The sequence below is a fragment of the Rhipicephalus sanguineus genome, chromosome 2 (assembly GCF_013339695.2).
Source record: "Rhipicephalus sanguineus isolate Rsan-2018 chromosome 2, BIME_Rsan_1.4, whole genome shotgun sequence".
Taxonomy (NCBI): Eukaryota; Metazoa; Arthropoda; class Arachnida; order Ixodida; family Ixodidae; genus Rhipicephalus; species Rhipicephalus sanguineus.
Window position 1 is genome coordinate 39,516,181 of NC_051177.1, and position 23,882 is coordinate 39,540,062.

Sequence of the window (23,882 nt, forward strand, 5' to 3'; positions counted from 1 at the left end):
AGCCTTGTATCTCTATTTTGTATGTTTCTTTCTTTCTCTTTCTCGCTCTTTCTATATGTCTTCCTTCCCTTTCTATCTTTCTCTCTCTTTATCTCTTCCTCTTTCTTTCTATCTCTCTTTTTCACATGTTCGTTTTCGTTTGGCACACTCAGCTGCTGTACACGGTAGTGGGGCTTGCCTAATTCCTGTGGCGCATACCCACGTGAGGAGTTCTGCACGACAGAGCACTAGTTGCCCGATAGCTTAAACAGCTTCACTGCAAAGAGAATGAAGAGAGCGCGTGCCAGTTCATGAAGACGGCAGTTTTTGCTACGAAGCACAAGTTACTCTAAAGTTTCCTCTAGGTTTATGAATGGGCATCTTAGTATTGGCTGACAAACTTCTCTCTAAAGTGTTTAATCTGTTCAATTACTTTTTCTACTCTGTTGCATTGACGGTTGTTGACTTGCTTGTTTTGTCAGTCAATTACCTTTTATGTTATTCAGTTCCATAATTGAAGAAACAAGTTATAAAGAGTGATGACCTCTGACATGTGCCCCGGATGATCCAGATTAATCCAGAGTACCCCACATGTCTTATAATCGGAGCATGGTTATGGCACATTTCAATGAATTCGTCTCTGAGTGAAGCACAAGACTGCTGGAGTGACATGGCCGACGGTGCGAGATGGTAAATTCTTTTATTCATCCACAACAGTCGTATAATGTTGAACACAACTGGCACCGTGTTGCGTGCACCTGGCAGTTGAGTAGTACCTCAATGCTACTTTAACAGGCTGGAATTTTTTCAATTTCAATTTCAAAATTTGTTTTATTGTATTCTTGTACAAGGAACAAGAAACAAAAGGATGTTGGGGCTAAAGGCATATAGCCTGACAGAGGACCCAACACCCTTGTACACAGTTCGTACAGCAAAATAAAACAAAAAACAAATAAAAAATACAGCTTTCGCGGCATCCAGACCATCATGAACAAAAGAAGCAATAGAGAAAAAAAAATAGCTGACAAAAAATGTCATGTTACATTGAATCTGTCTAACTATACAAATCTTGTACATAACATAATCCCTCAGGAAAGAATTAGACTATAACATTAGAGGCATGTGATACATAACGTTTTTATACTTCATGCAGTACAAAAATTCCAATTCCTAACTACTATCATTGCTAGCAACAGTATTTTTTTATAATCCATCAAACAGTATGTTTTCCTGCATTAGCACTTCTTTAACTTGTACCTTGAATGATCCACAATTTAAGTCTGTTTATACACATTAGCACAATGTATACCCTGCACAATTGTTGACGTGAGTCACTTACGTGCTTAGTTGTCTTAGTAAGTACATAATTGATTAAAAAGGTAACCTCAGTACACTTCACACCCTTGCTTTTTAAATGTAAGGATTGCCTTGTGAAGAATATTGGCAACTACAAGTGGAATACATAGTAGTGCTTGTGGCTTACTCTGTGGCTTCTTTCAGTCGCACCAAATTCCTTCTGCACTTGGAAACTAAGGACACTAACCTGATGGTCCCAGTGACTTCCTGCACATTTTACCATGTTGTCTCTTATTGAGGTCAGGTGCAGTTGCACTCTGCTTACTCAACAATATAATTCTGCAGTATTAAGTTCACGAATGGAGCAAGTCAATAACATATTTTTATGCTTGTCCCATTACTTTTCGCCAAATTGCTGATACTAACGCACGTGTGCATTAGTATCCAAAACATGCTTTGACTATTAGTAAGAGTCATACCATATTTTGCATAACATACATCTACAGCATCTTCCATTGTTAGAAGAAGCACCTAATTAATATTTGGTCAATAATTTAGCCTGTTTTACTATATGGTGATAAACTGGCTAATTTAACACCACACAGGCTTGAAGTACTAAGAGACTTGGTTTCTTGTGAACTTGCTCTGCTGTGGGCTCTTTTTGACATGTTTTAACTTCGTTCGTGCAATCTTGTGCTACGACGCTTAACTCATAGCCACCCCCCCCCCCTCTTTTTTACCTTTGTGTGTGTCTGGTAGATTCCTGTTACATTGATGTATGCTGCCTTTCGGACAGTGGACCACCCGTAGTGCACAGAAAAACTAAAAGAAAAACCACAATTTTGATTCTGATCATTGTGTTGGAATGTAATTATACGCTTAAAAGCCTAGCGTTCGTGCAGGTCGTTGGATCAGATTTCAATTCTCGGTCGGCTTTGCTAACAGGGCACTTACTTAAACTGTACTTAAACGGTGTTAACTGGGTTATGCCGAATCCCTCCATTGTTGTCAGATTGACCATCGTGCCTAAAGAGTGTACAGTCGCACTCACGTATGTCTGAGATAAAACCAGCAACATCACTTGAGCAACAAGCTTCAATTTAAGAAAGTTGTCACAGTCGTATGTGCTTAGAAGTAAAATGCGCCAAGCTTACGAACTCCCGTGAAAAAACAAAAAAAGAAAAAGGAAACGGAAGTGACGCGCCATGCTGTCAACCCATGCCACGTTACTAGAATACATTCTACAGTGAAACCTCGGTGATACGAAAATCACGGTACCACCAAAAATATTCGTATCATACGAAACTCGTATCACCACAAAGCATGGAAAATTAGCATGCGACAAAAGAAAGCTGGCGTACATTTTCATTTATTGTTTGTCAGGGCTGCGGCAACGTCAGGAAGAATCCTGAATGATTGTCAGTTTAGTTCTTAGATGTCGGCAATCATACCGGTACTCGTAATTATACGCCCCGTACGCGCGCATTTAATTAATGAACCCGGTGCGTTGTGACTCGCGACACTCGGAGGCCGTGACGCGTCTCTGAGGGTTTATTCTGACCGTAAGGAAAGTGTTTTTCTTACACCGTGATTCTGACAATTTGGCGGTGTGGCGCGCATGCCCACGGTTGCGTTCTCGGGCTCGCACGTGCTTGGCGCGTCTTCCGCGACAGCGCGGACAGCGCAAGGAGGTTAAGCACCTCTTCGAACCTGGGTGGTAGCGAACGTTCGTATCAAACGTCACTGGTTGAAAATCTGTTTACAACAACCGTACCCCATTACAATGAGGCCAATGTGCCTTGGCCGGGACCAACGAAAAATTCGTATCACCCCGAAATTCGTATGAGCTGTGATCGTATCACCGAGGTTTCACCGTATTCCAGTAACGTTGCCCCATGCCTATCGCGCACTTCCTCGGTGGGTGTATTGTCACATCCACGCGCGCGCATACACACACGCCTACTTTAATCTTTTTTGTATAAAGTGGCGCGATCAAATGCGTTTTATTGCGATAGCAATTATATGGACAGTCTCGGCTGATTTTTGCCGTCGCCGGCCGCCGTCATTCACCGTATATGTATATTGTGTGTGTGTGTGTGTGTGTGTGTGTGTATATATATATATATATATATATATATATATATATATATATATATATATAAAGCCACAAAGAAAAATAATTCAGAAAAACTTTCCGACGCGCGGAATCGAACGGGCGACCTCTCGCTTTCCAGCGAGCGGCGTTAGACGGTTACGCCATCAATAGTACCGTCTTTCAGCCTGGTAACGGCGAGCTATTTATATACACCATTTCCTGCAGCATGCTTTCTTATTCGCCACATAGATGGCGCGACGTGCGCGCGTTGTGCGCTTTAAAGATCATCGCCCCGCTCCTGCGAGCGCCGTTGGTCTTCGCCCTACAGTCGTGGCCGCCTTCGTGCGCTTATCTCGAGGAAAGAAGGGGGCGGCCGGGGGGGGGGGGGGGTGGAGCGGGCGGTTGTATGTCTTGTGCTCTCCCCGCGAGCTCCGCGCTGAAGCCACAGAGCGTACGAAGGTCACTTCTCAGCGGCCGCGTTTGCGAAAGGAGCGCGCTGTTCAAACAGAAATAAATAACAACTGTGACAGTTCGCGCTCGACCTGTGTGTACCTGTTCGTTCGTTTCGTGCGCCCTGCTTGATGTTTGAGCAGTGCGCTTCAAGTGTCGAGCTGTGACGCATGCTAGTTCGCGCTCGTCCTGTGTGCGTTCTTTTCGTGCGTCCTTTGGGCTGGAGCGACGCGCTGGCAATTACGAGCTGCTTTCCGTTCTTCGCGTTACATTCCAATTTATTGCTATCGCATTCATTGCTTCGCCGTTGCGGCGAAACTGCGACTTTTTTGTGGTTCTCGATCGTTGACAGCACATTTCCAAAGAGGGTTGTATGCACGTGTTTAGTGTCCATATGTGCAAACAGCACCAGCATACTTTTAAAGGGCTGTAGCCAACCTGCCGCTTGTAGATGATTGAAGCGTACAATATAGGTCCCCAGTATGGCAGCGGCCACTCTGCACGCGCTTCTTCGTTGATTCGACCGTTGTTGCATCAAAGTCCTGTCATCCTTCTGGTGTTGTCGGTCGTCGCCACAGACGCACACACTAATACGAAGTAATCGTGCCCGCATTTCAGTTATGTCTTGTGAAAGCACGGCACAGTGTCCAGCCTGCTCCTGAGAATTTGTTTCCCGCACATTATGAAAGACTAGACCTGTTTCAGGTAACCCGCCTGGCCTCCGGACTTCCATTTCTTGCTAGTGCTGCAAACATAAGAAGAATGAGGGATTGATGCGTTAGGAATACTTGGCAGGCAACAAATGAATAAATAAAATAAGTGCAGTCAAGAAATAAATGCGTGTTGCCAGATGACCTCCCTAGTAAATGTTAAATTGTACTGTGAGAACTGTAATGTCGGTATTTTCACCATCATGGGTTTATTAATAGAAAAGAAAGTCAAGGTTGAAGTTTCATTTTTAAATCTCGTACCGAAATCGTCGCACATGACGTCACGGATTTTGCATCCACTGCGAAGGTTGTGTTCTTTCGGACTCAAAAAAACACATCCTTCGAGGGCCGAGGCATCGTGGTGTGTCTTCGCCCCCTTTAACGGAGAACCCCGCTTACGCCTATAGCAACAGTATTGATTCGATGGTCCTAGTCGTCAACATAGCTGCATCCTTAATCTGCGTGGTTGTATAACAGTACTTCCCCCATCTCTATTTTCATTCTCTGTCTACAGTTAAAATTACCGGTTTGCAACGCTCTGAACGACCAGCGGGAAAAGGAAAAACGACTATAGGGAGCGGCTTCCCTGGAGGTTGGCATGTGAACGCTACAGGCGCTCTTTCCTAATCTGTTTTTTTTCCTCTTTCCTCCAGGCCAACGAACATGCGCCGTCCTAGTAAATGAAGGTAATCTGCGGCGCGGCTTACATCCGTCGTCCTTGTACTGGACCGTGTAGCGCGTGAGCGTGATGGCGCTGTTGCCGCTGTACGGGGGCGTCCACTCTAGCTTGACGTTCCTGCTGCCCGTCTCCACCACTTTCAGGTCCTGGGGTGCGTCGGGAAGCCCTGCGTATCGAAAAAGGCCGGTCGATGAGCGAGAAGTGCTCTCGCTGTACATGACGCTGCAAAACCGCCGATATTACAAATAAAGCCCTTATCGATCCACCTAACAAGAAGATTCACCCGGCTTATTAAACGAGCTCTTGCGTAGCGTGCGCAAGAAGCATGATTCATTTGTTTACGCGAAGTCTTTATTATCGTTGAATGGTTCACTGCCAGCTAGACGCGGAGCCGTTGTTAAGTTAGTGCGACGTTAGGTAGTGGAACGTTAGTTCACGCGCAGCTAACCGAGCCTAGCGAAGACAGACTAGACGTGTTGTTTGAATACTTTCTTTTTCGTATTCTTCTTTTTATTCAGTACTCGCCGAGTACGTGGCCCAGAAAAGCAACTACAAGTGCCATTGGGGACGGCCGTAGCACTTGGATCAATTCCGACCAGGGACGGTTCCCTTTACGCTCCGTAATCGTCGTCTTTGCGGTGTTCGCGTGAGTTAAAAAAGTAAACAAAAGCGTGTGAACGCACGAGCTGCACGTCTAATTCGTCCACTTCGTCATCGACACGTTTGCGTGAGCGAAAAAAAAAAAAAATCCACAGCATATCCACGCGGTGAATGATGATAAGTGGGGCGAAGGAGGGAATCATCGGTAAACCGTGAATACTCCGAGTAATTCGCCCAGTATATGATCAAGTAAACACGTGAGAAACACCGTGTATATATTAAACATCAAACTTTTTTTTGTACTGTTGGTTTACGTGGTCCCTTCTAAAATAACTGGAACGGGAAAAGTACCGCGACCGTCCTGCCCGCCGCCATATTTGGTCCAGCGCGGCCGAAGCTGCGGCGGCGCAGTGTTGATTTCACGCGGAGTAACGCATGTTTTACGCGTAGCGTGCGATTTTGCAGCCCCGAATGAAGCATACCATTGTTCTCTACCTGATTAGGAAAGAAACAGCAGCACTTTTCACCTGCCTACACGCTCACGCACGCGCACTATAGGTGATAAAGAAATGTGAACTGCGCGGCATTTATGCGATCGGCTGTCGGCATTTATTAAATGCGAAGCATTTCTTAGCGAACTTCTGCGAGTTTGAACTATCTATCTATCTATCTATCTATCTATCTATCTATCTATCTATCTATCTATCTATCTATCTATCTATCTATCTATCTATCTATCTATCTATCTGTCTGTCTGTCTGTCTGTCTGTCTGTCTGTCTGTCTGTCTGTCTGTCTGTCTGTCTGTCTATCTATCTATCTATCTATCTATCTATCTATCTATCTATCTATCTATCTATCTATCTATCTATCTATCTATCTATCTATCTATCTATCTATCTATCTATCTATCTATCTATCTATCTATCTATCTATCTATCTATCTATCTATCTATCTATCTATCTGTCTGTCTGTCTGTCTGTCTGTCTGTCTGTCTGTCTGTCTGTCTGTCTGTCTGTCTGTCTGTCTGTCTGTCTGTCTGTCTGTCTGTCTGTCTGTCTGTCTAGCCGCCCACGACTATGTGCTCTCCTGGACGTTTCGTTAATGGGATGTATACCAAATTTGGTATGGTATAACATGACTGTAGAACGAATATAAACTACAGGTGGTAACATGAAAATAATGACATGTACGCCATGACTTACATGCCGCGCTCATGGTGCGCTCGCGGCCGCTTCGCTAGCTTGACACACACCAAAATTGATATGGCGTGACAAGAGTGTATGACGAACATAAGTTACTGGTCATAACGTGCAAATCATGGCAGGCATACCATGTAAAACATTATTTACATGACATGGTCTCGGGGTGCTCGCGGTCGTTTAATGACATGCATATATACCAAAATGATATGACGAGATATTTCTGTATGACGAACGTTAGTGACAGGTGGTAACATCAAAAGCATGACTTGCATGTCATGTATAGCATCACTTACTTAGCACGCTCATGGTGCGCTGGTGGCTGGTTCGGTAGCTTGATATACACCAAAATTGGTATAGCGCGAGGTGACTGTATGACGAACATGAATGACAGGTGGTAACGTGAAAATGATCACATGCATAACATGTACGGCAAGGTTTACATTACGCTGTCTTTGTGCGCTTCCGGCCGTTTCGTTAACTGGATGTATACCAAGTTTGGTATGGCAAGATATGGGTGTGTGATGAACATAAATTACACGTCATGCGTTGTGTGTACCAGATTCTACATGCATGCATGGGTGACAAACATGCGATATATAGTGAACTAGATGTCATGATATGAATGACTTCATCTGCCTCAAAGACGAACAAGGCAATGTATGCAACTGTGGTGCAACTTTACCACATGAAGTCACGTGACGCGCTACCAATCTTGGCGCATATCAAGCATGCGAACCGGCTGGGGATGCACCATGAGCACGGCATGTAAATCACGCCTTACATGACATGCGCGCCATTATTTTCATGTTAACACATGGTATTTATGGTCGTCACACAGTCACGTCACGCAATACAGATTTTGGTGCATATCAAGCCAGCGAACCGGCCGCGAGTGCACCATGAGCATGGCATGTAAATGATATGGCTTACATGACATACCTGCCATTATTTTCATGGTATACACACTGTTATTTATGTTCGTCATACAGTCACGTCACGCAATACCAATCTGTAGCAGTCGGTTTTCATGGCGCACTGATCGTTATATTTGAGCCCGAAGGCGTCAATTTTATGCCAAACATAATTAAGAGCTGCCCGGCAATCATTATTGAGCATGAACCTTATGCGGCAACCACGCGAAACAAGCTGCACTAGTGAGCGGATTTGCAAACGTTCCCCGAAACAACATTTGCGAATTCTCAATGAAACGTTTGCCTCACGAAAGCGGGTATCTGTCCTGGGAACAAATTTTTCGCGCCGTATTCTGTGCAGCCACACAGCCCGTCGCTTGGCATCATTTTTCCCGCTGGGAATAGCAAAGAGGGCTTTGCCCGTTTCCCGCCGGTTGCTGGACCCAAAAGCGCGTCATCCAGGCTTTCTTCGATGCCTCGACAAGCTTGCGATGAAGTGTCAAAACGATACGGGATGTCGTGATGTTCCTGCACACTTTTCTGAGGTTATAAAAACAATCGCCCTTCAAAGCGCCGTGCATCGGCGGCCGGGAGACACTAGCGAGGCGAGCGAGCTGGACCATCTGTGTGGCGAAGCCACCGAAAGGGCGGGGCGGCGAAGAGAAAACGAACGCGGTACTTTTCCCGTTCCAGTGACTTTAGTCCCTTCATTACAACGATCCCCCTAGCGTACGATGCCGCACTAAATCGAACGATTGCCTTCCACCAATGACACGCGCCATATGTGAATCTTCCGTGAATTCTGCCCAGTACATTATCAACTATGTGAGATCGGGCGCGTTTATATACTAAAGGGTCGTTGAGAGTCATGGCGACTTGCAGCTCACTTTAATTTTACATGTACGCTGTGAATTTTTATTGTTTAAGGTGGCGGTTCCACTACCACCATCTTGCCAATAGTTCGAAAAACGACAACAGACGACGCCACTCATCCACGTTTGCAGAAAGCGAGAAAATTGCGCGCGCAAGTATGGTCAGCGTCGCCTCGCGCGTGTTTTATATGTTATATGTCGCGCTAGGTGACGGAAATCGGCCGAGAAAAAGCAAGGAGCACAAACGCGGACGGCGTCTTTCACCTACAATCGGGGCCAACTGTTGGCGTCGTTTCAACGACATGACAATAAGTGCCCCAGTTTGTAAGGACAAACGCTCGCTTCCTATTGCAGCCCTTGAGAAAGGACAGCGCAGCGTCTAAATACAATCGCTTGAGAACAAAAGAAAAAAAAAAACACGCACACACACGCACACTGGTGCGTACAACAGCGTGCACTCACACACGCACACACACACGCTCTCACCCACACGCACGCGCTACGCTCTCACTAACGCACTCACTCACATAATATATTGTGCCTCAGTGAAATAGTATTGAACAAAACATCAATCAAACGCTTCGCAGCGTTTCAGTGGAATTGCACGGCCGCTACTAAAACAATCATTTTGGTTCATTTTAGCGACCGTGCCAGTGACTTTTATAGCATCGCGCGAGCGCATGTCTTTTGTGTGTGTGTGTGGGGGGGGGGGGGGGGGGGCGGCGTGCTTCTGCTTATTACAATTGGAGGAGGAAAAAATGGACAGACAGATTTCAGCAAAATATAATTCGAGAGTTATCTGCGAAATTTCATCCTCTCAAACTGCAATGAACGGTTACCAAAATAAAGTACATCTTGATGATCAGTTGAACACATGACTACCACTAATTACCGGAGTTGAACCTCCTAGAACACATGCTTCTGCCAGCGAGACGTCTGACAATGAATGCGTTTGCGTGAGGAAGAAGACAATGATTTTTCCACGTGAGGCATGATTTTTTTTCTCTTGGGAACAGTAATAAACCAAGATGGTTTGTGCGTTGGAGGGCAAGACACCCCGTTATTTTCGTCTCTTTGTTCTCATTTGTAACCTTTCGCGACGCTGTGCAGGCGCGTTCGTGGTCGTCTCGCACGAGCGTTTACAACGATGAAAGCCAGGCGCAAGACGCTCTTGTATAGCTTCCACAGCGTTGCATATATTGTATGAAACTGAGTACAGGTACATCGGCCAGCGTAGGCGTGCACACGAGGGGGCTGGGTGCCCCCCCCCCCCCCTTGGGAGGGAGAGAATACAACATTTATTGGTAGAAATAGGTCGCTATTGGGGGTGGGCCTCCTAGTCCGGAAGACCATGGCTCTTGCCGCCGCCCGGGCACGACGGTCGACCAGGGCTTGTTGCTGCACTGGGTCAGAGCTGGACAGGGTCGCCTTGGGGGCTTACATGACCGGTCATGTAGGCTTTTACAGAATCCAGTTTTTATTTATGCTTGTTCTATAAAAGCATGAATACACTTATTTGTTGTGGAAAGCTGTGGTTTTCCTTTATTTTGACTTACAGGCACCATCGACAAGTTTTCCATTTAGGTTGCCGCAAAAGTTTTTCAACAAAATGTTCGTGAGTAGCATATGTATCGGCACTATTTTGTTCATGTGGCCATTCTCACGTGCGTCTAAGTCAGGTTATTCTTCGTTGACCAGACATTGCACTGTCCGCCTTGTACTTTGCTACGAACTAGTTGTTATCCGATCATTAGTAGTAGTTCTGGCTACGCAGCAAGCCGCTTTACGACAAAGTAGCAGTGTGCAACAGCGTTATCCCCACTAGGTAGAGTAGTCCTCCTCAGTCGAACTGTTTCCTGACACCGTAGCGCTCATTAGTGGCAAAGACAGTGATCGTCTTATCCGAAGTGAGTGCGTCTTTTCACAAAGCACAATATAACTTTTCCAGAGTCCCGTACATTGAATATTCTGCCACGTTGACTAGAACGTTCTGCATCTTCAACAAAGTCTCGCTTCTGTCGCATCGTTGCAACTAGGATGTAATTATCTGATTGGGTACAACTTACCACTACTGGTCAGTGGAAGTTGTCGGTACAGTGCTCGACAGGCATACTTTGAAAATTCCGGCAATGACAAGCTTTCATACGTTCACCATCGTGTCCCCTTTGAAGCGGCGCTACATACTTATCATTCACACGGCATGTCAGCGTCCTTCCTTTCACAATTTCGAACCTCACAGGCACGAAAACACTCAAAGGAACGCGCAAAACACGAGCAGCTGAACCACAAAGAGATGCACATTACTAAAGACGTGCCGGGAACACTGGTTCTAAGAACGCGTGACGAACGCGCAATCTTCCTGCATACCGAAACCATTTGCCGCTTGATGAGACCGCCCCACCTGCTGACGTGGGGCGAGTGGAAAGGGTTTATCACTAAGCCCTCCTCCTTTTACGATTGGTGTTTGTTACGCGCGGCGACTAGACTTAGCTAGTGAAGCAATCTATGAGGCCTGGAGATATAATTCATGCCTGTTCTACCCGTTTTATTATGTTTAATTGCGCCACTTTTGGCGAAAGCTTGAACTCGCATAAAGCAGCTTGATGTTTCATTTCATAGATGGAGCTACCACCAAAAAACGCCTGTGAGACTTATGATTCATTGAAAATATTTTGTTTGAAGCACTGAGTGGTCAAGTTAGTGAGCACAAGTAGATAAAAGACACAATATGCATCTACTAATGTGCAATACTCGTTGGCAATTAGCGTCTAAAAGAAAAAAAAAGCGAGTTTCTACGGGACTGGTCAGCAGGAAAATTACGTAAATTCACTGCTGTCTTGCAGGTTCCCCAATAAAGATAAAGGAATTTTCTCTTCATAGAATCATAGAAAGGGCCTTGCTTCTTCATTATGTAGAAGTTCACAGTAGCAGCTTGTATAGTTTTGTCGCTTCATCGGTAATGCGTGACCAAGTACAGCCATAAACTGCCGCATTGACACAATAATAATTCATCAAGTTTTCGTCAGAACACAAAGCAACTTCGCATGGAAAATAAGTGTATTGTAGTCTACGTAGCCACTAAATATTATTGCTCTGCTTTGAAAAGTAAAAAAGATATTCTCACAAAAACTTTTAATATTTTGCCCATTTTCATTGGATCGTAAATAAATTACTAATTATATTATGGCTAATATCTCTTCATAGAAACCTTAAATAGCACTTCTTCTAAAGGCACGGTAAATTTGGTCTTGTTACGTTGAACAGTTTCGCCGTACTGGCAGTACAACGGAGGCTTGTACAACGAAAATGCCTGTTGTTGCTCACACTATTTTCATTGCTATTAGGTAACGCTTCCGAACAGGCATTAACACCAGGTGTCATTAGAAAGCGGAGATCATAAGCTTTCTGAATTATTACAATTATTATTTATTTGTCAAGCGCAGCGAGCACAGTGCGTCCGCAAACAATGCGTAAAATGCGGAGGGGGGTTCGCCGGAGTGGGACCGCCACCTTAACCACGCACACGAGAAATCTCACACAGGCACTACCTTGGAGGTCAAAATCTAGTGCTTATATATACGGGGTGGTCAGTGAACGGTTGTGCAGCGCGAGCAGTGGGTTTTTTCAATGAAGAAACTCGCTAGCAGACGCTGCCTGCGTCGGGGGGGGGGGGGGGGGGGGACTAGAGCACGCATCTGCAACGCAGCGAGCGCGGAGCGTCGGCGTCGCGAGGCGAGAGAGAGGGGGGGGGGGGACTATACTCGCGGACAACTTTTCTTGGCAATGAAGCGAAGGCTACAGAGCCACAATGCACGTGTCCTACCGCAATTCCCACAATTGCGTCCCACAATTGCGTCCGTATTTTCTGCGTGAGATATATAAAATACTCCTTCATTTTCTACATGTAGTTTTGAGACGGAACGCCTCGCTCACAAGCCAGATATTTGTATTTCTTTTACTTTACACGTTGTCACTTTGCGTTCTTGCGTGCTTGAAAAAAGTCGCGCCTTTTACCCGTACCTTAGACGCTAAGCAGCGTTTGCGTCGAAATGCAACGCTAGCCATCACTTTCCACGGCGTTACGAGACGCGCGCCAAACCGGACTACTGCGCGTAGCAGTACACGTGCAGACGCTCCGCCCCGTAGCTTTCCCTTCATTGCCAAGAAAAGTTGTCCGCGAGTATTTGGCCGCGAGATCGAGCGGAGTCGCCACCTGGCGGCTTCTGACTGAACCGCGCCTAGTGTGGATTGCTCCATGCGTCGTCTGCTAGCCACGTTGTGTTTGCATGTGCGCGTACGTCATGCAGGTCCTCAAAAGGCGGTTTGTTCCGTTGCGTTAGTGCAACTTTAACCGCTCGTACGTATGCCTAACGCGACGTAAAGAAGCATTTGGCCTTGATCGGCTGTACATGTACTGCAATAAGGTCAGTGAGTGCACTTGTCAAGAGTGCTATGTGTGGTCATCGTACCCTCCGTTCACGAGAGTTATATCAGTGTAGGTGCCGCTCTGTGGTTCAAGCGCATTGAAAATTGCACTTGTCGTTGTCCTAAAGATGAGAAGTATTAAATCTCATGTGAATATAGCCTTTTAGCGACTCAGTGGTAAAAAAAAGGGCTCTCATGCACTTGCGGGTTGTGGTTAGGTGTATAACTTCGGGACTGTCGTTTATAGGTTACGCGAAACGAGCTTTATTTGTGTATGGTCCTGGTCCCACTACACAGAAATATTTTTGTCAAATCACGTCTGACACTTCGGTACTTAAATTGTCCCCTAAAACGAACACAAAATGGAAATCGCAAAACTGAGTTGCCTTGCGCAATTTTAACATGTGGCGAAATTTATACAAGAACACCCGTGTACTTAGATTAAGGTACACGTTAAATAACCCCAATGGTCAAACTCCAAACGGCGCACTTCATATTTATGTCGTAGTAATTTCACGCGAAGCCACATCGTTTTTGCTTTACATTATCTTGAACGTTTGTGTTGCGTTGTAATATATTGACGGAAGGCAGCGGACATAATTCGCGTGAAAAAACGTACTTTTGTCCCGTGAAATAACCGGGCCTTTGTTCCATTACTGTCGTGCAAGTAATTAATCGAAGAAAGTTCCGTACTTTATAGTTACCTTTGTGTTGTTACTAGAATAAAAACAAGCGTGTGCGTGTTAAACGCTTCTGTAGCGCTAAAGCGCTGTCAGCCACGTAGCTTTCCTCAGTAAACCTACAACTGTCGTATACATTGGAGAACTGAATAAGAAATGCGGATGAAAATTTGAGGACGTAGTGCACGAGGTGCTATTTGAAGTCATCGTGCAGGAATACGGGCTTTCTTTTTGTTGGGGGGTATTCAGATGAACAAGAAGTAAATACTTAATTCAGTCGCGCTACAGCAGTGCGCAGTAGGTGGAACACAAGCTGAACATGTACAAATAAAACAAGAAAACGTCATCCATTGCGAAAACGCCGACTGTTGCCGAAGGAGAGCAACCCCATTCATTGGCAGAATGCGCTTCTCTCACAAGTAATAGTAACATTCGGCGCGCTTCGTGCTTTAATTCGGGAGTGAAGAGCGCACATATTACCAGAAAGCTGCAGTCAACGCATTTTGTTTGCCGGAAATCGGGTCAAATCGCTCACAACGAAGCGCTGTTGTGTGCGTTTGTATGCGCGCCGACGACCGCCTATCCACACTGGCGCCGCGATGGTGCTGCCACCTGTAGCTCGATCTCGCGGCGAATAGAGCACGCATCTGCAACGCAGCGAGCGCCTCCGCGCCATCTAGGGATCTTTCTGAGAACTAGAGGTGGCTACGACAGCGCCATCTAGTGAACACTCCAAGAACTAGAGGTGGCTACATACTACTACATACTACAGAGGAGGGACAGACCCACACCCTACGGAGCTTCGCCCTTAAAAAAATAAAAGAAATCACGTGTACTGCGCGTCCGCTTCCTCTTTGCGCCGTTCGGTTGAACAGCAGCGCATTCATTGTTCGGGTTTTACGTCCCAAAAACCACGATATGATTATGAGAGGCGCCGTAGCGGAGGGCTCCGGAAACTTTGACCACATGGAGTTAATTAAAGCACACGAGCCTCTAGCATTTTGCCTCCATCGAAATGCGTCCTACCTTCGGGTCAGCAGTAATCTCGCTACCTTCAGGTCAGCAGTAAAGTACATAGGTCGGCAAAATAAATTGAGCTCACTCAGAGTCCCTCAAGAAATAAATTTTTCGCTTAGGACTCACTCGGACCAACGCCTCCTCTCAAGACTCACAAAAATTTTCCACAAGCGGACTTACTCGGACTCACACTCACCAAAATATAACTCAGCCGGACTCACTCGAACTCAGACTTTCGGCTCAATCTGAGTCTGAGAGACCTATGGCGACTAGCGTATGCCTTCAGTGCTGAAGCATTTGTATACGGCTGCATTTCACCTGTCGGCAAACTGTTGTTGTATGGAGCTTGCGAAGTACTATGCAGAGACATGCAAAATGCAGAATCTAAGCAAGGAAACGTCCGCACTGCTTGGCTAGCTGTGCTTGTAGTTCCGTACAGTGAGAGCTGGGGCAACACGAACACAGCTAGCACTGTAGAAGTGGAGTTCGTGCAGGCGTATCGTCTTTGCTAGAGTACTCAATGCTGACATACTTTTAGATGCGAAGCATCTTATGGCGGAGTTCAACCCGGTGGTGGTGGTGTGCGCCGTGACCACCCTTACTGCGCATGCGCAGCCTTCTCCCCACTCCCCCTCTCCTGCGCAATGCCGCGATGAGCGCCAGCGCATGCGTGCCCCTCCCTCTCTCTCCTCTCCTACGCTCCCCACCTCGCGCGCCTGTCGACCGCGTTCCCCGCTTGCCCTGTGAAAATTAACGGCCAGGCTAGAGGGAAGACACGACGCGCGTAGCGTTCCTCTTCGCGTTCCACGACGCGAGATCGGTAGCATGCCCAACGAACGCCAACGGAACGTGATCGTGCACGTGCTCCGACTTCGCATCGCCTCATGGTCCCCGGTACCTTTAGCGGGAGGTTGGATTGGATTGGAAAAACTTTTTTTTTGCATTGGAAAAACTTTGTTATAACGGGGGATGGTGTAATATTTTTTCTTTCGAACATATGAGTACAAAATAGCTTAGTACGGACAACCCCTGAAGCATCTCAACCTCATATCAACAATAAAACGCGCTTGCGTGTGTTGTGTAGGCTAGCCTTATTTTAAAAGGTATTCTGTTTTCCACGCAAAAGGGAGCTTTGTTAAGATTAAACATGCGTATGCTTCTTCAAAGAAAATTGAGCATTGTTAAGCGTGTACAATACAACAAGGGCGGTCTCGTGCACTACATGAAATATGCCAGGATATACGTAGCGCTAGCAAAGGTTCAGCTGATTATTCTTAGCTTTTCAAATTGTCTAGGATTATTAGCCTTATTCTGTTCATTCTTCGTATGCTGAACCGCTAATTGCGAGGCAACTACTTCGGGATCCGATGATATAAGCTTCTCGGCTCTTCAGTGCCGTTTAGCAGCATTTGCGCTCTCCTCCTTCATGGCGTTACCCACCTGCAAACGCCAGCCAGAGGCGCTATCAAGCGGCTGCAACGCAGTGTCAGACGGCGACTGCACAGCGAAGGCGAATAGCTGCGCGCGCGCCGGCGCCAGTGTGTCAGCCGCGGCTACGGCGCCACTCCTCCCGAACGCTCAGACCAGCAGCAGCGAGCCGCGCGTGGCGGTGGCGGAGAGCGCGTGAGATGCCGGTTCCGATGAGCCAGCTGTGTGACATCACTGATCCTCGCGGATGCGCAGCACGACTCATGAGGATACAGTGTAATGAGGATCCACGCGAAATCGGCTCCGGCTAGGCAAGTGTAGCTAACGCTACAAAAACGGACATCGGCTCTGTGGATCCGACGAATGGAAATAATAAGAATTAGGATCCCAGCAGGAACCGAACCCAAGCATTCTGCGTGGCAATAAGTTATTCTACCACAGAGCCACGCCAGGTCTATAAACTGGTTTGGAAGAATAGCCTATGCAGGCGTAATGTCGGTGCAACGTCAATTGCCTTTGTGGTGCTGGCTATCTAATTGTACAAGAAAGCAATAAACACTACATGTGTACCCCTACGATACAGGTGTCATATTATAATAACGTCTGTGGTTCCAGTGTTGGCTCCGCTTTTATATCAGTCTAATAAACATTACATTTGTATTCCTATGATTCAGCAAGCTATAGATATACTAAAGCATTTCTCAACCCCGATGGAATAGATTAAAGAAAGTTACGTGTGATATTCACATGATTGCACCATAAAGTGCACTTAGTTTCGATAATACTGGCGTATGTACTCTAACGAGGGGGCCGACATTACCTCGCACCATAAGTTACCCTTTAAACGCCAGTGGTGTCGACGTGCTTGGCAAGCCCACGATGTGCACACAGCTACTACACTTACAAAAACGCGTCGATCCACCTCGTAACGCTCGGCTCAAAGCCCTAAAATACAGCATAGACGTACTCGCTGACTGCTTCGCATGAAACCGATTCCCACAACGCATGGGATCTGCCAATTTCGGCAGGTCCCATGCATTGTGTTTATGATGTTTTGTTTTTCTTTTTTTTTTCTGTTGCGAGTATTTCCGAAATATGCTCGTAGAGGTGAAAGTTGACTGAATGGCCGCGCATGTACCACTAACTAGAGAGAGTGCATGTGGCTTTTGTCAGAGTTTTGAAGTGCATGTTCTGGGTCCGTATTTAAAATAACGTTTATACGCCAGGAATGGTTCGTAAAAGAAGATTTCAGCCAATACGGATGTCAGACATATCCATACCGAAGCCCGCCGGTCATTGTCAAAGGTCAACGGTAAGTGCGATGGCGAAGAGAATGGTCAATGACATTTACGAATTAAAAGCGTTCTACATTCGGCTACTGCAGTTTTGCACTTGCTACTGACTCGTGCAATGTAAAGATCGACGCTGGTGCGGCGAGTTTACAAAAGGCCGTTCAGGGAAGTGAGGCAAGATATGTTTGATTTTCTTTGTTTTTGTCGTGATTGCCTATAAGAGAACCTCTGTTCATCCGTATAGAGAGGTTTCTGAAAAAAAAAGAAAAAAAAAGAAAAGTAAAGTGTAAAGAAGACCAACAAGGCTAAGAGTGAACTGTAGCCTTAATTATAACGAGACAGATTGCCATGACTGAAAGGAAAGTGAAAGTGCTGTTACGATCAGCGGTGATCTAACCTCGAGGCTAAGAGAATATGCTAATGGCGCCACCTTCAGATGCAGAAAGAACGGAACGCTTAACCGGTTTCCCCACTAATCAGAGTTAAACCTAACACGCCTGTTAACGCGGCTGTCATCCTATCGCTATTATTACACCACCGTTTCACTCCTGTGAGAAACACGGTCGCGGGCTTCCAGGCCTCTCCACCGCGTTGCACTTCCCTGGAGATTCCCACAAGGCGACGTTCCTTTGCGGCGTTGAGAAGTAGCGATTAAAGTCAGTTACAAGAACGCGAGAAGGTAGAAAAAAACCTAACCAATAGGAGGTAAAAAAAAGTAGAGCTTAGAAAAGTAGTTAGGGCACAACGTGCAAAGCCCTTCCACCTATTTAACGAGGCGCGCATCCGTAAAAGAGGACGCGACGGCTCATGCTCGAAGCTCCAACATTGCCACAGGGGGGCGCTGCGAATGGGTTCTTCAAGCTCGCTGCAAGAGCTATCAAGCGAGAGAGAAAGAGGGTACGGCACCGGATCTCGTCACGGGTCGGGACAGCGGTATTTAGAAGAGGCGCTGCGTGACGCACCAAGCAGTAAGCACATAGCAGTGCCAGCAGTTCGAGAGCGTCGCGAAGCGGAGCTTCTTTCTGCTTTCTCATTCGAAAAGGAGCGGTATAACACGGACTCCAGTCTATACCGTGTGCGCAACGAGGCGCGCGTCGTACAGCGAGCGAGGGGACAGGCACCCTCGCCGTGATCCCCTTTTGCCTCCTCGTTTCCTCCGTCGGGGATATATCCGACCCAGTCCGCGTGACAGCTCGAAATTGCGCTAAAAGTTGAGAGCGTAACAGAACAACAACCGAGCCGGCACCGTCCTTTGCCGGAGGCGACGCGGTGTTCCGAATTAATCACGTCCGGGGACTCGGAACACGAGCCTCACTACTTCGCCTCTCTCCCTCCCTGACTGCCATCCTCTCAACCCTTCTACTTATTTACCCTATTCATTCAGTAAACTGGGAGCGCGGCAACAGACAAAGGACGACGAAGAACTACACAACACAAGCGCTCACCCATTTATTTACCCTATATCTCATTTTGTCGTGAAACTGCTCCGGCTTCCGTATTTAGCGTTTTGTGTTGTTTTTTTTAATTTTGTCCGTACGCTTGCTGTTCGTCTTCGAGGTTATCGACTCTTTAATTCATCCCACACGCTTTTCTTTCTCTCACTTCCTTGCATGGTCCGTGCTCATTTGTCATTCTTTCGAATTTTTTTGCTGTCCTGTCGCAGTGCAGCACAATTGTTAACGGTCTCCGTGTAGCGAGAGAAACACACCGCCGAACAGGCCTGCGTGGGCTTGGTGACGGCAGCACTTTACACTTTAGTGGAATCGATGAAGGAGCAAGTTAGCGGCTTCAATCACTGTGAGATAATCGTCAACTCTGATCCGGCTTCTCTTTTCCTTATTTCGTATATATTATTTTATTTGTTCCCGATGGCTACAATCTAACCATCGACATATGTCTCTTAACACAACCGTATGTCACACTCGTTGTATTCGTTGAACATTAGGTGGTCGAAAAAATTTTCGGCCTTCGCACTGCAGCGGCTCTCCTACAGCTGCGTGAGCTACGTAGGGAACTTTGAACCTGGCTAAGCGCCGCAAAATCGCACGTCTTAACCTTTATCATAAATTTTTCCATTCTTTGCCTTTAGCGAACTCATAGATCAGAAGAGCCCACCGCATTTTCCGCAACAGTCACTGTAACGCAGTATGCCCACCACAAGTCCATACTGTGACCTTTCACCAATCGTTTTTCCTGCGCACAGCCAAAGACTGGAATGACCTGCCCGCCGAAGTCGCCATTATCATCGACACCCAAGCATTCAAACGGCTCATCGAAACCATCCCATCATAACTACAATTATATTGTTAGCCTTTCTCTCACCCACTCCCTCATGTAATATCCCAACCGGGACCTTTGGGGTAATAAAATGAATGAATGAATGAATAAATATAACAGAATACAAATGCATCACATGCGCTACTCTATCACCCCCAAATAGCCGCAGAAAGAGATGAATGAAAGAACTTTAGGGATATTAAGTGGGGCAAATATGCACAAATGTTTATAAACGTCGCTTATTAATACGCGATTGAACCTACTGCGCGAATCCTTTCAGCTGAAGAAACTAGCAAGTTTGGACAAACGCCCCCTTACATTACAGAAATTACTTGGACCGCGGCCGGAAATGCATCTTCAGAAAATGGTGGACATCTTCCTGAAAAACTTTTTAATGGACATTGGACTGGATAAGCGCTTGTGCTGAAGAGCTATGTGTTGCTATATACGGAATCATGTGTCAGTCCATATACCGTGGGCAGAACTAGAAATGTGTGCGGGTGGATGCTTTTTTGCAATGTGAAATCCTGCAAGCGAACTGTAGATTACCACGTTATTTTAACTTGTTTCAGTGTCCTGTATATTTCTATTCGTTTGTAGTGTAGTTCATTTCTTATTTTGAGTAACCATGTGCACTTTATTTTTTTTTTTCGCCGCAGAACTTACACAAATGGGGTAGCCGAGGTAATATAAACCTCAACCTATCCACAGCAGACCAGTTAGAACAGAAACAGGAACAGAACAGAAACAGAAACTTCCTACTTTTTTGGAATGCTGCATATGCATCAATAATGCATCAGTTTAATGGTTACGCAGTGCCTGATTATGCAAAGTTCAACAATGATCCCCTTCGGCATTGCAGATAGCTAATTATTCTTCCGCTTCTTTCCCGCTAACTTGTTTCTCATCCTCTTTAAACTTGTTGTTCGTGCTCCCTGCTTTCTTTTTTATTTTGCTGCATAAAGCATTGAAAGCGACTGACGTGGTTCAAGTGAGGCTACAGCTTTCGACCCCAGTTTTCTTTAACATCTCTAAGAAGACCACCCGAAACAGTAGCGTAGCAGAGAAATTTTGGAGGGGAGGAAGGGAGGGGGAGTGTTGGAGGTTTGAACCTCCCTAACAGATTATAGTGACTCCCTAGTACACCGCAGAACATCAAGTGTCTTTGAAAAAAAAAACATGAAAGCAACAAACGGGAAAGAAATCTCACAATGGACGACAACACGGAGTTCGGGCACAGGAAAGGCAATTCATTTTCCGAGATATCATCACGGAAAAAGATGAGTTGGCGGCGGCGTATAGCAATGTGATTCTTCCCCAGGCGTAAATTAAAGCGAAATCGTCGGGTCAACCACGACGCGCCGTCGCATGACCAGATAATGTGGAGGCAACACCAGCGCAATAGAAAGCACAGAGAAAGAAAAAGTATCACTCAGGTCTGCACGATTAGGCGAGCGGGTGTCTCCCATAGCTTCTATTTTTACACCCAGCCAGTATACTATAACGGCGCCCGCTCGTTTATCTGTCTGCGTAATGTCTCAGTCATTGGGGATTTGTGTCTGTTTCTGTTTAACTTCCCACATGCGATAATAATAATTGTTGGGGGTTAACGTGCCAAAACCACGATGTGATTATGATGCGCGCCGTAGTGGAGGGCTACGGAAATTTCGACCACCTCGGGTTCTTTAACATGCGGGCCTCAAGCATTTTCACCTCCATCAAAAATGCGGCCGCCGCGACCTGGATTCGATCCCGCGACCTTCGGCCCAGCAGTCGAGCACCATAACCACTAGACCGCCGTGGCGAGTTATTCCCGCATGCGAAAAGAGGGGGTTTGTTTTGATTGTTTTGAAGTAACGCCAAACGAGCAATTGTATGCAACTTTCCAGTACTTTTTAACACGAAAGTGTTTTATGCCGAGGTCCACCAAGACTTCACTGACGCACTTCCGTCACGGATATGACGTTGTAAAACGTACATTAACAGAGAAAAAAACTGAAAGAGGGTGCGTCACTGGGAATCGAACCCACGACCTCTCGCTCCACAGCGCGCTGCGCTAAACGACTCGGCCGCAAAGCGTACGTTCTGTAGCATAGTAACGGCGAGTTATTTATATACACCATGTACCGCTGGCTCATAGCTTAGTGGCGGTACATATACACCATGTACCGCCAGTACTCATAGCTTAGTGGCACCTCAAGGCACCTCAAATATTATTACCAGCGAGGTGGCGCGAAGGGAGCAGAGGGAGCGCTTTAAAGTCGTCGCCCCGCTCGTTGCGATGCGCGCGCGCCTCCCTACAGGGCGGACGCGCTTATTTCGTGAAGGGGAGGGGAGAGGGGTGTGTACGTTTTGTGTGTTCGACGAAAAGGTTGCGTTGAAGTTACAGAGCGCACGAAGGTCATTTCGCTGGCTGCAGCGGCCGAATTTGCGAAAGGAGCACGCTGCTCAAACGCGAAAATGTAAGGACTGTAATAGAATTCTTACTTCGCGCTCGTTCTGAGTGTACTTGTGCGCTCGTTTCGTGCGTTGTCCTTTGTGTTTGACGGAGCTATAGTTGCCAAACACCAATAGACATTGTACAAGGTCTCATATATCAATGGATCAGGCACGTAGCCAGGATTTTTTTTTTTTGTGTGTGGGGGGGGGGGGGGGGCAGGGCTTAATTGCTCGAAAGAAACTCTTTCCATGGCAAAAAGAAAAAAAAGGTTGCCCGGGAATATAAAAGGCTGGACGAATTTCGGGAAGGGGGGGCTGCCCCCCCCCCCCTTTGGCCTACGTGCCTGCAATGGACAATAAACGCTCTGCTACCTCTCTGAAGACACGTTTTCATTTTCGTGTGATACCGATTCCCATGACGGAGGGATCAGCCATGTTTATTGTTCGGGTGTTACAGTTTCGGGCATTTTTCTTTATTCGCTGTCATTAGAGTGAGCGAACGACGTATAGCTGAATGACGTCACTTTGTGGTAAGACTGCTTGATTGTAACACAAATATTATCTCAAGCGCATAATTGGAACGGCAGGCTGGATATTTCGTTCTCCCTATACATGGAACGACCCAGAAAAAAAAAAAGTAAATATTCGGCAACCGCAAGATGAGGAGGGTTGTGACGAATAGCTCATCCTTGTCTCTAAAAGGGTGTCCCTGAAAAATGAAAAGTCAGAGAAAAAGATCAGTGGCTAAAAAAATGGTAAGAACCCACGACTGAGGATGTGCCGAGATTTTTAATTAAAATCCCGGTCTCCTTGAAGCCGCCGGTTCGTTTTCACAGCATTGGAGCGCGGGCTTCGCTGTCTTAAATATTCATCGTTCTAAAAAAGAAAAACTTTCTCATTTTGAAATAACAGACATTATAAAATGACAGTGCTTGAAACAAGATGACGCTCGGCTCCAAGGAGGTTATATACTATTTCTTCTTGCTCGGCTCGACGTGGTGAAAACTCTTTGGTTAAGCCGCAGATATTGATCGAGGCAGCCGGATATGAAGGAAGGCGCGACAGACCAACCTGTTGGCTGCGAAGTTGTAATTTGGACAGCCAGGGGCGTAGCCAGAAATTTTTTTCGGGGGGGGGGGGGGTTCAACCATACTTTATGTATGTTCGTGCGTGCGTTTGTATGTGTGCGTGTATATATACGCAAGCAAAACTGAAAACTTTCGGGGGGGGGGGGGGGTTCAACCCCCCCCCCCCCCCCCCCCTTGGCTACGCCCCTGTGGACAGCTTTTCCCCATATTAGCGGATAGATTCGCCCGTGCGTTTTGTGTCAGCGAAGTCTTTTCTGTATAGGCAATTCAGTTTTCGCTATCTCTTGCAGTCTCTAGAGCTTCGTTCTATGCTTTCTTTTATGAATCTAGACTTAGTGTTAAGGAAAGAACATGACTTTTAGAGGCTCCTTTTTCTTTGTTAGACACAATATTAATGACAACCTGCCGGCACTAATGCCAAGGAAAGTATAGGGGATGGT

The 23,882-nt window shown here is 46.4% G+C and overlaps 1 protein-coding gene across 1 annotated transcript in view; it reads left to right on the forward strand.

Annotated features, from left to right (window-relative positions):
* LOC119382792 (extracellular sulfatase Sulf-1) overlaps nt 1-23,882 on the forward strand; it is a 391,997-nt gene that overhangs the window by 56,585 nt on the left and 311,530 nt on the right. The window lies entirely within an intron of this gene.